The following is a 12089-nucleotide window of genomic DNA, read 5'->3' on the forward strand; positions in this document are numbered from 1 at the left end:
TTCTACGTGGTGGTAAGTTTTTGATATTATGGTTATAGCTATTTTTTGGTTATGGTGAAAAGTAATAATATTAGTGTGTAATGCAATTTTTTCCACGGATTTGGAAGTCGAGTGTGATCACTAGTTTAAGGGGTAGTAAACCGTACTTGTTCAACAAGGTATGTAACATGTACCCTATTGAGATTGAGTGCTTATAAGAGGGTATTTAACCCTAATAATTTAAGGACTGATATTTTAGCATGATTGAATCTAGGTTGGTGTTCATGGGGATTGCACTCTTTTCGGAAACAGGTGTGTAATCACACTGCTATTACCATAGATCGGCAAAAGGTGGAAATATATGACTGTTGACACTATACGTGCGTGCGCTCACTCGTGTGGTGAGCCGAATGTAAAAAACCTAGGCGTTCGATCGTAGAGGCCACCATGAGCAATTTCATGGGCTTAGGCCGATTTTGGCCATGTTGGGCCGAAATGGGTCGTGTGGCCCCCACAGTCTCGTGGGTCCTGCATGGGTAAAACCACCAGGATGTGTGGAAATTATTGGGCCAGGCTATGTAGTTCACATGGCTAAGGCCACTATTTGGGCTTATTGGGCTATACGAGCATGTAGGCCCTCATGGGTCGTGTTATGGGCTTTGGGCCCATTTTCACTGTTTGATCATTAAGGTAGCACGAGTCGCCTAAGACGGCTGTAGACCTACTCTTGGGTCGGTAAGTACACTTAGACCCCTTATTGATAAAATGACCGATATACCCCTATATCATGTCTAACTGTTTGAGCTTGTCATTTTTACTGTATATACATTTATATTATGTTGCATTACATGGGGTGGGATATATGATATTGAAGGAAGAGTACTAAAAGGCTATAAGCCTATGACTGGCAGCTCTGTTGCAAATACTATTTTAGTGCTGCAACCAGTGCTATATTTTAGAGTGTAGGGATGGGTGGGTCGATTTTATCCCCACATGGAGTGTAGGGCTAGACGGAGTGGAGTGTAGAGGATGGATGGGTAGGATTATCTGATTGCATTTCTATTATTGTTACTAAGATGGGCTAAGGCCCACACTGATATTGTTAATGAATAGGGCTAAGGCCCTAACTGAGATTTAACTACTACTGAAACGGGCTTTGGCCCAGACTGTATCTGCTTACTGAGCTATTGTTTGTTGATAAAGGATTACACACAGAGTTTTCATAAACTCACCTTTCTGCTTCCCTGTGCAGGTAATCCTTAGGGAGTTGGTGCTGCGAGGGTCTCGATGGGGGGCCACATGACTGCTTATGTTACTATTTTAATTTTTTATTCTTTAAGCTTTTTAATTTGGGTTTCAGTTATGTAATAAGGCCTCTTAAAGTTTTTCTTGGTTTGGGAATTTATTTGCTTTAAATCATATCTGCTACCATTAGGCCGTGGTTTTACTAAAAAGAATACATGTTTTCAAAACATTACACTATCGTAACCAATTTAAACAAACTTTGTTTTAAAACTACAATTATAAACTAATATGAGTAGAACTTTGCTATATCAACTTAGGTTTTAACAACGACCAAAGAACGATAAGTTTTCATAAGGATCACGATAAGGTTTTATATAAAACGAATTTTTTTCAACGGAACTACCTTTTTTCAAAACTCATTTCAGTTTGACATGACAGATTCAGCCATAACGTCTATGCCAAGTTTGGGGTGTTACACCACTGGGATCCGGAATAAGCTATGAAATTGCAATTCCTAAACCTATTATTTGGTAAGATTTTCAAGGACGAAAATTCCTTTAGAGGGGAGAGTTGTAATATCCTATTTTCAGCGGTGTCAAAAATAGTAGTTTTGGGACCTCTATTTCAACAAACGATTCAGTGTTTTATTATTTATTTAATGTTTAGGGGTATTTATTAGAGCCATACTAAAATTTGGATGGAAAATTTTAACGTTCAGATAATTAATTAATTGAAAAGGACTAAATCATAAAGGATGTAAAATTGATCTCTATTAAATAAATGTGTTAAATGGCTTGATAATGTAAATTAATAGACTTAGTGGGCAAATAAACCATGAAATTAGATAGTGGACAATTATGGACATGTTTTGTTAATTAGTAAGTTAAAAACATAAGGGCAAAATAGTAATTAAGTAATAAATTAACGTAAAGAAAAGATGAAAATAGATGTCATCTTCCTTATTCACCTATCAAAAACTGATTTTCTATAGGAGATGAAACCAAGCATTTGACCAAGCTTCAAACTTATGGATGGTATGTAATTATTGCTCTTTTTAACTTAATCTAGCTAACCCGATGATAGCTTTTGAAAAAAGTTATATGTCAGGCCTCTAGATTGATTTAATTGTTTGTAATTAAGTAAATATGTTTGCATTTTTAGGATATTTTTAGAACATTGCATAACAAAGCTTGGGTTGTGATACAAATGTCATTATTTATTACCAAGGAAGAAATGTGTTGGTTATTATTGGTAGTAAGTGTAGGATGAAGAGGAGAAGAGAGAAAGGAGAAAAAAAATGAAGGAAGTGAAATATTGCCATGGCAAAATGTTGGTTGGATTGCCAAAAAAAATGCCATGGCAATTCTAGGAAGATGACGCAACACTCAGTCCATATCACTTTCAACCAGCTGTACTTGTACCAGATAAACCCCCTGAAAATGAGGAAGCAAAATGTGTGTGATAAGAGGGTGGGACCTACCCTATAAAGGAGAAAAGAGGAAAGAAAAGAAGAGATGAGGATTTTAGAGGAATTGGAGAGAAAATTTTCTTTGTATTAAATTTTTGTGGAAAATTTTAGAGAAAAGAAAGAAAAGGGTAACAACTTATAGAGCAAAAATCACAGACGCAAGGAAGGGGAAAAGAAATCTACCCTGGGTTTTGCATCAAACCTCGATATTAAAGTGAAAGCTGGAGTAGCGAGAACTTTCTGCAGTTCTGCCTTTATTTTCTGATTTGAAATTTGTGATTCATAAACTTGAATGATGATCTTGAATGGTTTTATTTTGGATTTGAATGTCTAATACATAAGCTAAATCTCATTGGGTTGGAATTATTTTGGTGAATTTTAACTATCTTTAATTCCCATGGTCTAATTTTGAGTAGATTATTGTTTCATTCGATTTGTGATTATTTTAAATGGATGCATGCAAGATCTAGACATAGATGATTGTATGGTATGTTGTTAGATTTGATTTAATTCTGAAAAGATTAAATAAATTGGATTATTATCGGTTAATACAGGTGAGTATTTGAAAGGATATTCGCAAGACTCTAGACGTAAAAGTTGCAATCTGTATAGGAAAAGGAAGAACAGCCTAGATATCATTCTTGAGTTCTGTAGACATACAAAAACTCAAAATGATAGCTTAAGGTTTGGCTCTCGAAAGCAGCAGGCTGCAGTAGTGAATCCCTGAGTAGTAAAATGGTCAAGTTATTTCCATGGAATTATTAGGATATAAAAATAAAACTTGAGTAATTCCAACCTTTATCATTCAATAGTACAAATCCTCCCTACTTATTCTTTGAGAATTGTTAGAGCATTTCAATTGCCCTAGATTTTTTCATTCATAATTGATTTTATTAATCCATTTATTAATTCTCATCAATTTGTCATATGTTTCTTTTGTATAGTTTAATTAGTCAAATTCATGGTAATAGCGTAACCAATTTTTTTTATCACTTCCAATCTCTATGGAGACAATACACATTCATTACTTTATTACTTGATTCGACGTGTATATTTGCACATTCACATTACACATTCACACGCGACAAGTTTTTGGCGTCGTTGTCGGGGATCGCAATGTTGGTAAAAATTTGGTGTGTTATTACCTCTTTAATTTTGTTAGTTTCGCTTAATTATTTGTTTTGATTTTTGTTTTTCAGGATTTTTGTTGGTGCATGAGGAGCGATATTTCTACTCCAAAAATTAAGAGATCTTTGAGAAGGAGAAAATAATTGCAAGAAATGGAAAGAATTAGAAATGATCAGGTTAGAGAAAAGCCATTACATCATAATGAAAGGGATGTTGATATTCCTCAAATAATATATGATAGAGACAGACCCATCGGAGAACATGTAATGCCGATCTTAGATGATCTAAATCCAGGAATTGTTAGGCCGCATATTGAAGCTCAACATTTCGAGTTAAAGCTGATGATGTTTCAAATGTTACAAACTATAGGCAGTTTAGTGGATTGCCTACTGAAGATCCACGGTTGAAGAATACATTAATACATAAGCATTCAACCACAATTTACACGTTAAGATGATCTACGAGACCAAAAACGTACATTCAGGAGGGATCGAGACTAAACCAAACCCATTCAGAATTTTCAAAGCTTAAACAAACTTTTCAAAAATGACAAAGTCAAACGCCCGTGTGGCTAGGCCGTGTGACTCACACGGGCAAAAGACACGCCTGTGTGGTTCAACCGTGCCAAAAAGAGGTCCTATATTGACTTTTTAACGCGGCCAATAGGCACGACCGTGTACCATGACCTTGTAAAATTTAGCTAGCTACTGACTTTTTCACACGGCCACAAGGCACGCCCGTGTTCCCTGACCGTGTGGCACAATGCAAGCTTGATTTAAGCTAATTTGCCACCCTTTTTTGGGTCTTTCTTACTAACAACGTTAAGTAACAAACATAAAAAAATTTTCAGCCAATTTCATACTTAAAGATGACCAATTCATATTAGAACATGGCACATTACAAAAAAATACACCACAACTATGCACAAACTTATCATTTGCTAGCCAATTAATAAGGCATAACTTATATACATATAAAGATTACAAACTTAGACATTCTAGCCAATACATGCCATACTGAACAATATTTACACTTTCAAAAGTGTAACACCCCTTACCCGTATCCGTCACCGGAACAGGGTATGAGGTATTACCGAATCATAGTACATACCATTAAATAAAACCAAGACAAAAATATGGCATAGAATTAGATCATGAATCATTATAACATATGCCTTTAATAATATTAGCCAATTTCAAAGGCTTCGTACAAAATAATCGGTCAAATACTATACTTAATATTTTAAAACATAGACAATTATGACACGTAACAAAATAACTAAGTCTACTATACATGCCATAATTCAAAATGTTTAGTTCAAATACCCAAAAATATTGATAGTGCAGGCAGATCTTCAGCGATCCTTGACTCCTATGCAAGCTGGACGACACTATAAGACAAAAGAGAGAAAAGAAGGTAAGCTTATAGCTTAGTAAGCAAGTATGTAAATAATGAATAAGAATCTAATATGTTTACACAATAACTCAAGTGTATCTACTTTTAATTTCACCATTTACTCCACTTTGGTCAAGCTGTCTCTACTGCGTCATACTCACTAAATAAATCATAACTCGAGTTACAAAACTCAAAATTCAAATCCGTGAAATTTTCCTGAAACTAGACTCATATTAATTCTTACTAATTTTTTTCTAGAATTTTTGGTCCAGCCAATTAGTACATTTTATTAGTTAAAATTTCCCCTGTTATACAGCTCGACTGATCTGACCTCTGTTCACTACGAATTGAATATCTCCAAGTACACAATTTAAATAGCCATGAAATTTGTTTCATTTAAAACTAGACTCAATAAGGAATCTAGAAATATAAACTATATTTCTTAATTAGTTTTTTACAATTTTTAATTATTTTTCAAATGTAGTACAGGGGATCACATAGTCATTCTGAGCAAGTCACACACAAATATAAATATCTCAAAGTATAGAGTTCATTTACTTGTTCTGTTTCTTTTAAATGAAAATAGACTCATTAAGCTTTAAATTCATATCTCATTAAGCCTTTAATTAAATTCCTACTATTTTTGGTGATTTTTCAAATTCACGTCACTGCAAATGTCCAAAACAGTATTATTGCTAATTCACTCTTTCACACTTTCTTTGTATTTACCTCATTTAGCCTACATATCACAATTCACTTTCACCACATTTCATACATTACAAGTGTAGGTTCATGATTACAATGTCACTATAAAATCATCCCGTTGAACAATTCAGATCAATCCTCGATACTTGGTGGTTTCAGCACACAGCTCCACCATCATATTTCATACAATTTGGCTCTCTTGTACACATGGTGAACACTTAGTACCACCCATGTGACCTAGCCAATTTATCTCGTAGCTCTCTTGTCTACATGGTGTCCTTCACTTGGAACCACACATGCGACCTAGCTACATTTATCCTCTCTCGTAACTCTCTTGTCTACATGGGATACATCCCGTATCACACATGTGACCTAGCTACTACATAGTATCTCGTAGCTCTCTTGTACACATGATGTGCACTCAGCACCATACATGTGACCTAGCTACATTTCATCTATATTATTCTATCTTTCTGAAAGTTCAACCGAGATTTCTCTCACTATTACTTATTTTCATTCTTCCAATAGTCGATTTATGATTCAAAATCAACTAAAATATATAAAATAGGCTGAAATACAAAAATGTAAATGAAGTTAATGTATTATTTACATACAAACTTACCTCAGTGCAAAATATGAAAATTTTGCAATTTAGTCCAAAACCTTTTCCTTCCCCCGTTCGAGGTCGATTCCACGCCTTTCTTGATCTATAACAATACATTTAGCTCATTTAACACTCATACTATTTATTTCAATCCAAAAATCACATTATGTAAAATTACATTTTTGCCCCCTAACTTTTACAAAATTACAATTTTGCCCCTAGGCTCAGAAATTTAATTTCAGCCCTTATTCTTATGATTTATGACATGCTGAACATTTTTCGCTTCAATAACAACATCAAATTCTCACTCTAACATGTACTTATGAGCATTAGGTATTTTTACCGATTATACCGTTTTGCTCGTTTTCGCTAAAAATCGCTTATCATTCATGGGTAAATTTTTAAGCATAAACCCTCAAACATTCATATTCTACCATCAAACATCAAAATACATGCATATCATTCATGGGTAAATTTTTAAACATAAACCCTAACTCGAAATAATGGTAGAAATAGGTAAACGAGCTACGAGGATTTCAAAAATGTAAAGAACATTAAAAACGGGGCTTGAATCCACTTACTATTGAGCTTGAAAGCTTGGAAAAAACCCTAGCTATGGTGTCTATGAGAGTTTCAGCCAACTTGATGAAGGTGATACCAAATTTTAGCTTTGTTGTCCCATTTTATTATTTTATTTACCAAATGACTAAATTATCCTTCATTAAAAACTATAATGTTTTATCTTCCTTTAGGTATTTTTGTCCAAACTAGTATAATGGTCTAATTACTATACAAGGACCTCCACTTTAAAAACCCATTACTCACAAGTACTTAGTACCTTTGTGAACTAGAACACACATTTTACAACTTTTGCAATTTAGTCTTAAATATCAAATTGGACCCTCTATCGATAAAATTTCTAAACAAAATTTTCACACAGCTATGAAATCATGCCATAGACCTTAAAATGATAATAAAACTATTATTTCTATCTCGGATTTGTGGTTTCAAAACCACTATTCTGTTTTGGCCTTAAATCTAGCTGTTACAACTCTCCCCCCTTTAGGGATTTTCGTCCTTGAAAATCTTACCGGTAAAGAGGTTTGGGTACTATTTTCTCATGGCTTCCTCTGGTTCCCATGTAGCTTCTTCTACTCCATGTCTTTGCCATAACACTTTCACTAAAGCTATGCTTTCTTTCTCAACTGTTTCACTTCTTGAGCCAAAATCTTAATCGGTTCTTCTTCATAGGTCAAGTCAGATCGAATCTCAATTTCTGTTGGAGAAATTATATGTGAAGGATCAGATCAATAACGTCGAAACATTGATACATGAAACACATTATGAATTCTTTCTAACTCTGCCGGTAAATCAAACCGATATGCCACTGGTCCAATCCTTTCAATAATCTCGTACGGCCCAATAAAACGTGGACTCAACTTGCCTTTTCGGCCAAATCTCAGAATCTTTTTCCATGGTGACACCTTCAAGAACACTTTATCACCCACCTGAAATTCAATCTCTTTTCTTTTTAGATCTGCATATGACTTTTGTCAATCTGAAGCAGCTTTCAAGCAATCCCTGTAACACCCCGAACCCGAGACCGACACCGGAGTCGAACACGAGGTGTTAACAGACTTTAAACCCCTTATAAAAAATATTTCCCAGACACTGCCAATCTGCGTACTAGTCGCTTTAAAAATCATATCTTGAGTTTCACAACTCGAAAATCAGTTTCGTGATTTTTCCCTGAAACTAGACTCATATGTCCATCTACATATTTTTTTCTAGAATTTTTGGTCGGGCCAATTAGTACAGTTTATTAGTCAAAATCTCCCATGTTACAGGGATCGACTACCCTGATCTTTGCGCATTACGACTTGGATATCTCCTTGTACAGGGCTCCAATACTGATGCCGTTTGTTTCTATAGAAACTAGGCTCAGAGAGGAATCTATACATATATGGTATGACTCCTAATTATCTCTGGTTAATTTATAATGAATTTCCAAAGTCGGAACAGGGAATCCAGAAACCGTTCTGGCCCTGTCTCACGAGAACCTGAATATCTCTTAACATACTGTCCGTATGATTGTTTCGTTACTTTCCTATGAAAGTAGATTCATCAAGGTTTGTTTACATAATTTATTCACTATTTAATTCCATTCCTACTATTTTTAGTGATTTTCCAAATCTACATCACTGCTGCTGTCAGCATCTGCCTTTAAGGTAGACTTTACCTATTTCATGGTTTCCATGATTCAACTAGCCCTTTTTGCATAAATAGCACAATTTATGAAAGTGATTAACCATCCCCGTGGCCAATCCTTGTCAAGCATATCCACACCAAATGATTATAACATTATACTCAAACACATATAAGCCATTTTCGCATGGCTATCCAAAATTTATACAAGTCCAAAGGGTCCACGACCCACAACAAACGGGTAGTCCTATACATGCCATTTTGAAGTTCAACCAAAATTGTACCAAAAGGGGGGGCTTTGATAGTGTGGGCGACTTTGACTTCAAGATCCCGAGTCCGATAGCTGGAGAACCAAATCTATAAAACAGAGGAGCAATGAAACGGAGTAAGCAATTTATGCTTAGTAAGTTTTGAGCAAGGAATTCCAGCACAACAAAAGTATAGCATTCATATAGCTAAACGGATAATTTCATATGCACAAATTTACGATATCGTACTTGCTTCACATTATCAACCCTTATGTACATACACAAAAGATCAACTCAGCCAAAGGCCGGTAGCTCGTTTATCAACTGAGCGAATACTTATTTGTAAGGGCTCAACTAAATTCAAGCACATACGAAACATACCTCAATGTTGGGATGTTTCGAGAGTATTAACTGGAATTTTACAGCAAGTTCATTCATTCCCAAATCACGTACCTTCGGAATTTAACCGGATATAGCTCCTCGTTCAAATGCCTTCGGGACATAGCCCGGTTATAGTAATTCGCACAAATGCCTTCGGGACTTAACCCGGATTTAGTAACTCGCACAAATGCCTTCGGGCTTAGCCCGGAATTAGTATCTCGCACAAATGCCTTCGGGCTTAGCCCGGAATTAGTATCTCGCACAAATGCCTTCGGGTTTAGCCCGGAATTAGTATCTCGCACAAATGCCTTCGGATCTTAGTCCGGATATTGTCACTTAGCACAAGCCTTCGGGACTTAGCCCGGACATCATTCAAATAACCATGCACATTTAACAATAAATCATGGCCCATTCGTATTTCATTTTCGTTAGCAAAACTCAAACACAAGACATTTATCATTCTTGCAAATTCGGCTCAATAGCCACACAAAGAGCATGATTTTAATTTGCTTAAAACATGATCTAATCACATCATAATTTAAGCTCTCTTACTCAAGAACTTACCTCGGGTGTTGTCGAACGATTCCGATAGCTATTCGACCACTTTTTCCTTCCCTTTATCGGATTTAGTTCCCCTTTGCTCTTGAGCTTAATTAAACAAATAAATTGATTTAATCATTTGAGCATCGAAAAGAGGAACACAAGGCACTTAGCCCATATTTATACATTAGACATTAAAGTCACATATGTACGGAATCATGAATCAAACTCAACATTTTAGCTAATTTTTTTCCCCCTTGGCCGAATATGCATGTCTATTTTGGGGCCGATTTCAACACTTAATACATTCTACAAGTATGGTCACTTGTATTGACTAAACACCCTTTTGTTTCAAGTTCAAAACTTGGCTAATACACACATATACACACTAGTAAAGCATCCTCTCCCTTTCCATCAATTTAACACATGCATTGCTCATTAACATGCAAAAGTTATATTCGGCCTTAGCACACAACTTGCTAGCCGATTCTTCTCCATTTAGCAACCAATGCACATATGTGCTCACTCAAAAATGCTAAAAAGGAGGTTCAAGAATCATCAAGCCACCATCACATGCATCATTAACAAGCTTCATATTTAGCATGCAATGGCATTAACACAAACTCCACCTAGGCCGAATCTTAACTCATCCTCATGCCTCATCACCACAACATCAAACATCAACCAAGAATGATGCATCCATGGCCGAGTGTCATTTCCATCACATAGCAAGATTTAGACCATGTGCTAGGTAGAACTCAAGCTAACAACTAAAACATGCATGCATCTCATGGAACATCATCAAACATACCTTAGCCTAGCTACATGCATGGCCGAACCTCTTCAACCTTTCTTTTTCCTTCCTCCTTAAAATTTTTGGCCAAGGATGAACCAAAGGATGAGCATTTTTTTTTCTTTGTTTTTTTCTTTCTAGTTTCGGCTAAATGAAGATGAGAAAGGATGAACAAAAATTTTCTCCTTTCTTTTCTTTAGCTCACGGCAATGGGGGGGGAAACAACTACACACATTTTTTTTTTGTATTCATCATACTCCTTTCATTATTTTATGCCCATGCCCCTTATTTTATTTTTTTCCTACATACCTCACTAGGCCAACATGTTCCCAACATGTTTCCACCCATAGCATGGCCAACCACTAGCTCAAATTTTGGGTAATTTGACATGCAAACCCATCATTTTCACAACATGCATTAATAGACCATTTTAAATTAGCCTATCATATTTTCACCATGTCTCATATCAATCCCTATTTAATAATTTCTCATGCAATTGGAAAAATTGGAGAATGAAACTTCCACATACTCATGTACACACATAATAAGCATAGAATATGGAAATCAATTATTTTTATGACTCGGTTTTGTGGTCCCGAAACCACTTCCCGACTAGGGTCAATTTTGGGCTGTCACAACTCTCCCCCACTTAAGAAATTTTCGTCCCCGAAAATCTTACCGGTAAATAAGTTTGGGTATCGTTCTTTCATCGAGCTCTCGATTTCCCAAGTAGCTTCCTCGATCCCGTGTTTGAGCCATAACACCTTCACTAACGGAACCCTTTTGTTTCGCAACTCCTTCACTTCACGAGCTAGGATATGCATCGGCTCTTCTTCATAACTCATATCGACTTGAATTTCAACCTCTGATGGGCTAATTATGTGCGATGGATCAGATCGATAGCATCGAAGCATCGAAATATGAAAGACATCGTGAACCTTTTCAAGCTCAGGGGGCAAAATCAATCTATACGCAACCGGACCAACTCGTTCGGAGATTTCGTACGGCCCAATGAATCTCGGGCTCAACTTGCCCTTACGGCCAAACCTGAGTACCTTTTTCCAAGGCGAAACTTTAAGGAACACTTTATCTCCCACCTGATATTCAATGTCCTTTCGTTTCAAATCCGCATACGATTTTTGACGATCTGTGGCTGCTTTCAAACTTTCACGGATTACCTTTACTTTCTGTTCAGCATCCTTAATCAAATCAACTCCGAAAATTTTACTTTCACCGAGCTCGGTCCAAAACAACAGTGTACGGCATTTACGACCGTACAAAGCCTCGTAAGGTGCCATCTTAATACTTGATTGAAAACTATTATTGTAAGCGAATTCAATCAAAGGTAAATACCGTTCCCATGAACCACTGAACTCGAGGATGCAACATCTCAACATA

This window comes from Gossypium hirsutum, chromosome A12 (genome assembly GCF_007990345.1).
Source record: "Gossypium hirsutum isolate 1008001.06 chromosome A12, Gossypium_hirsutum_v2.1, whole genome shotgun sequence".
Lineage (NCBI taxonomy): Eukaryota > Viridiplantae > Streptophyta > Magnoliopsida > Malvales > Malvaceae > Gossypium > Gossypium hirsutum.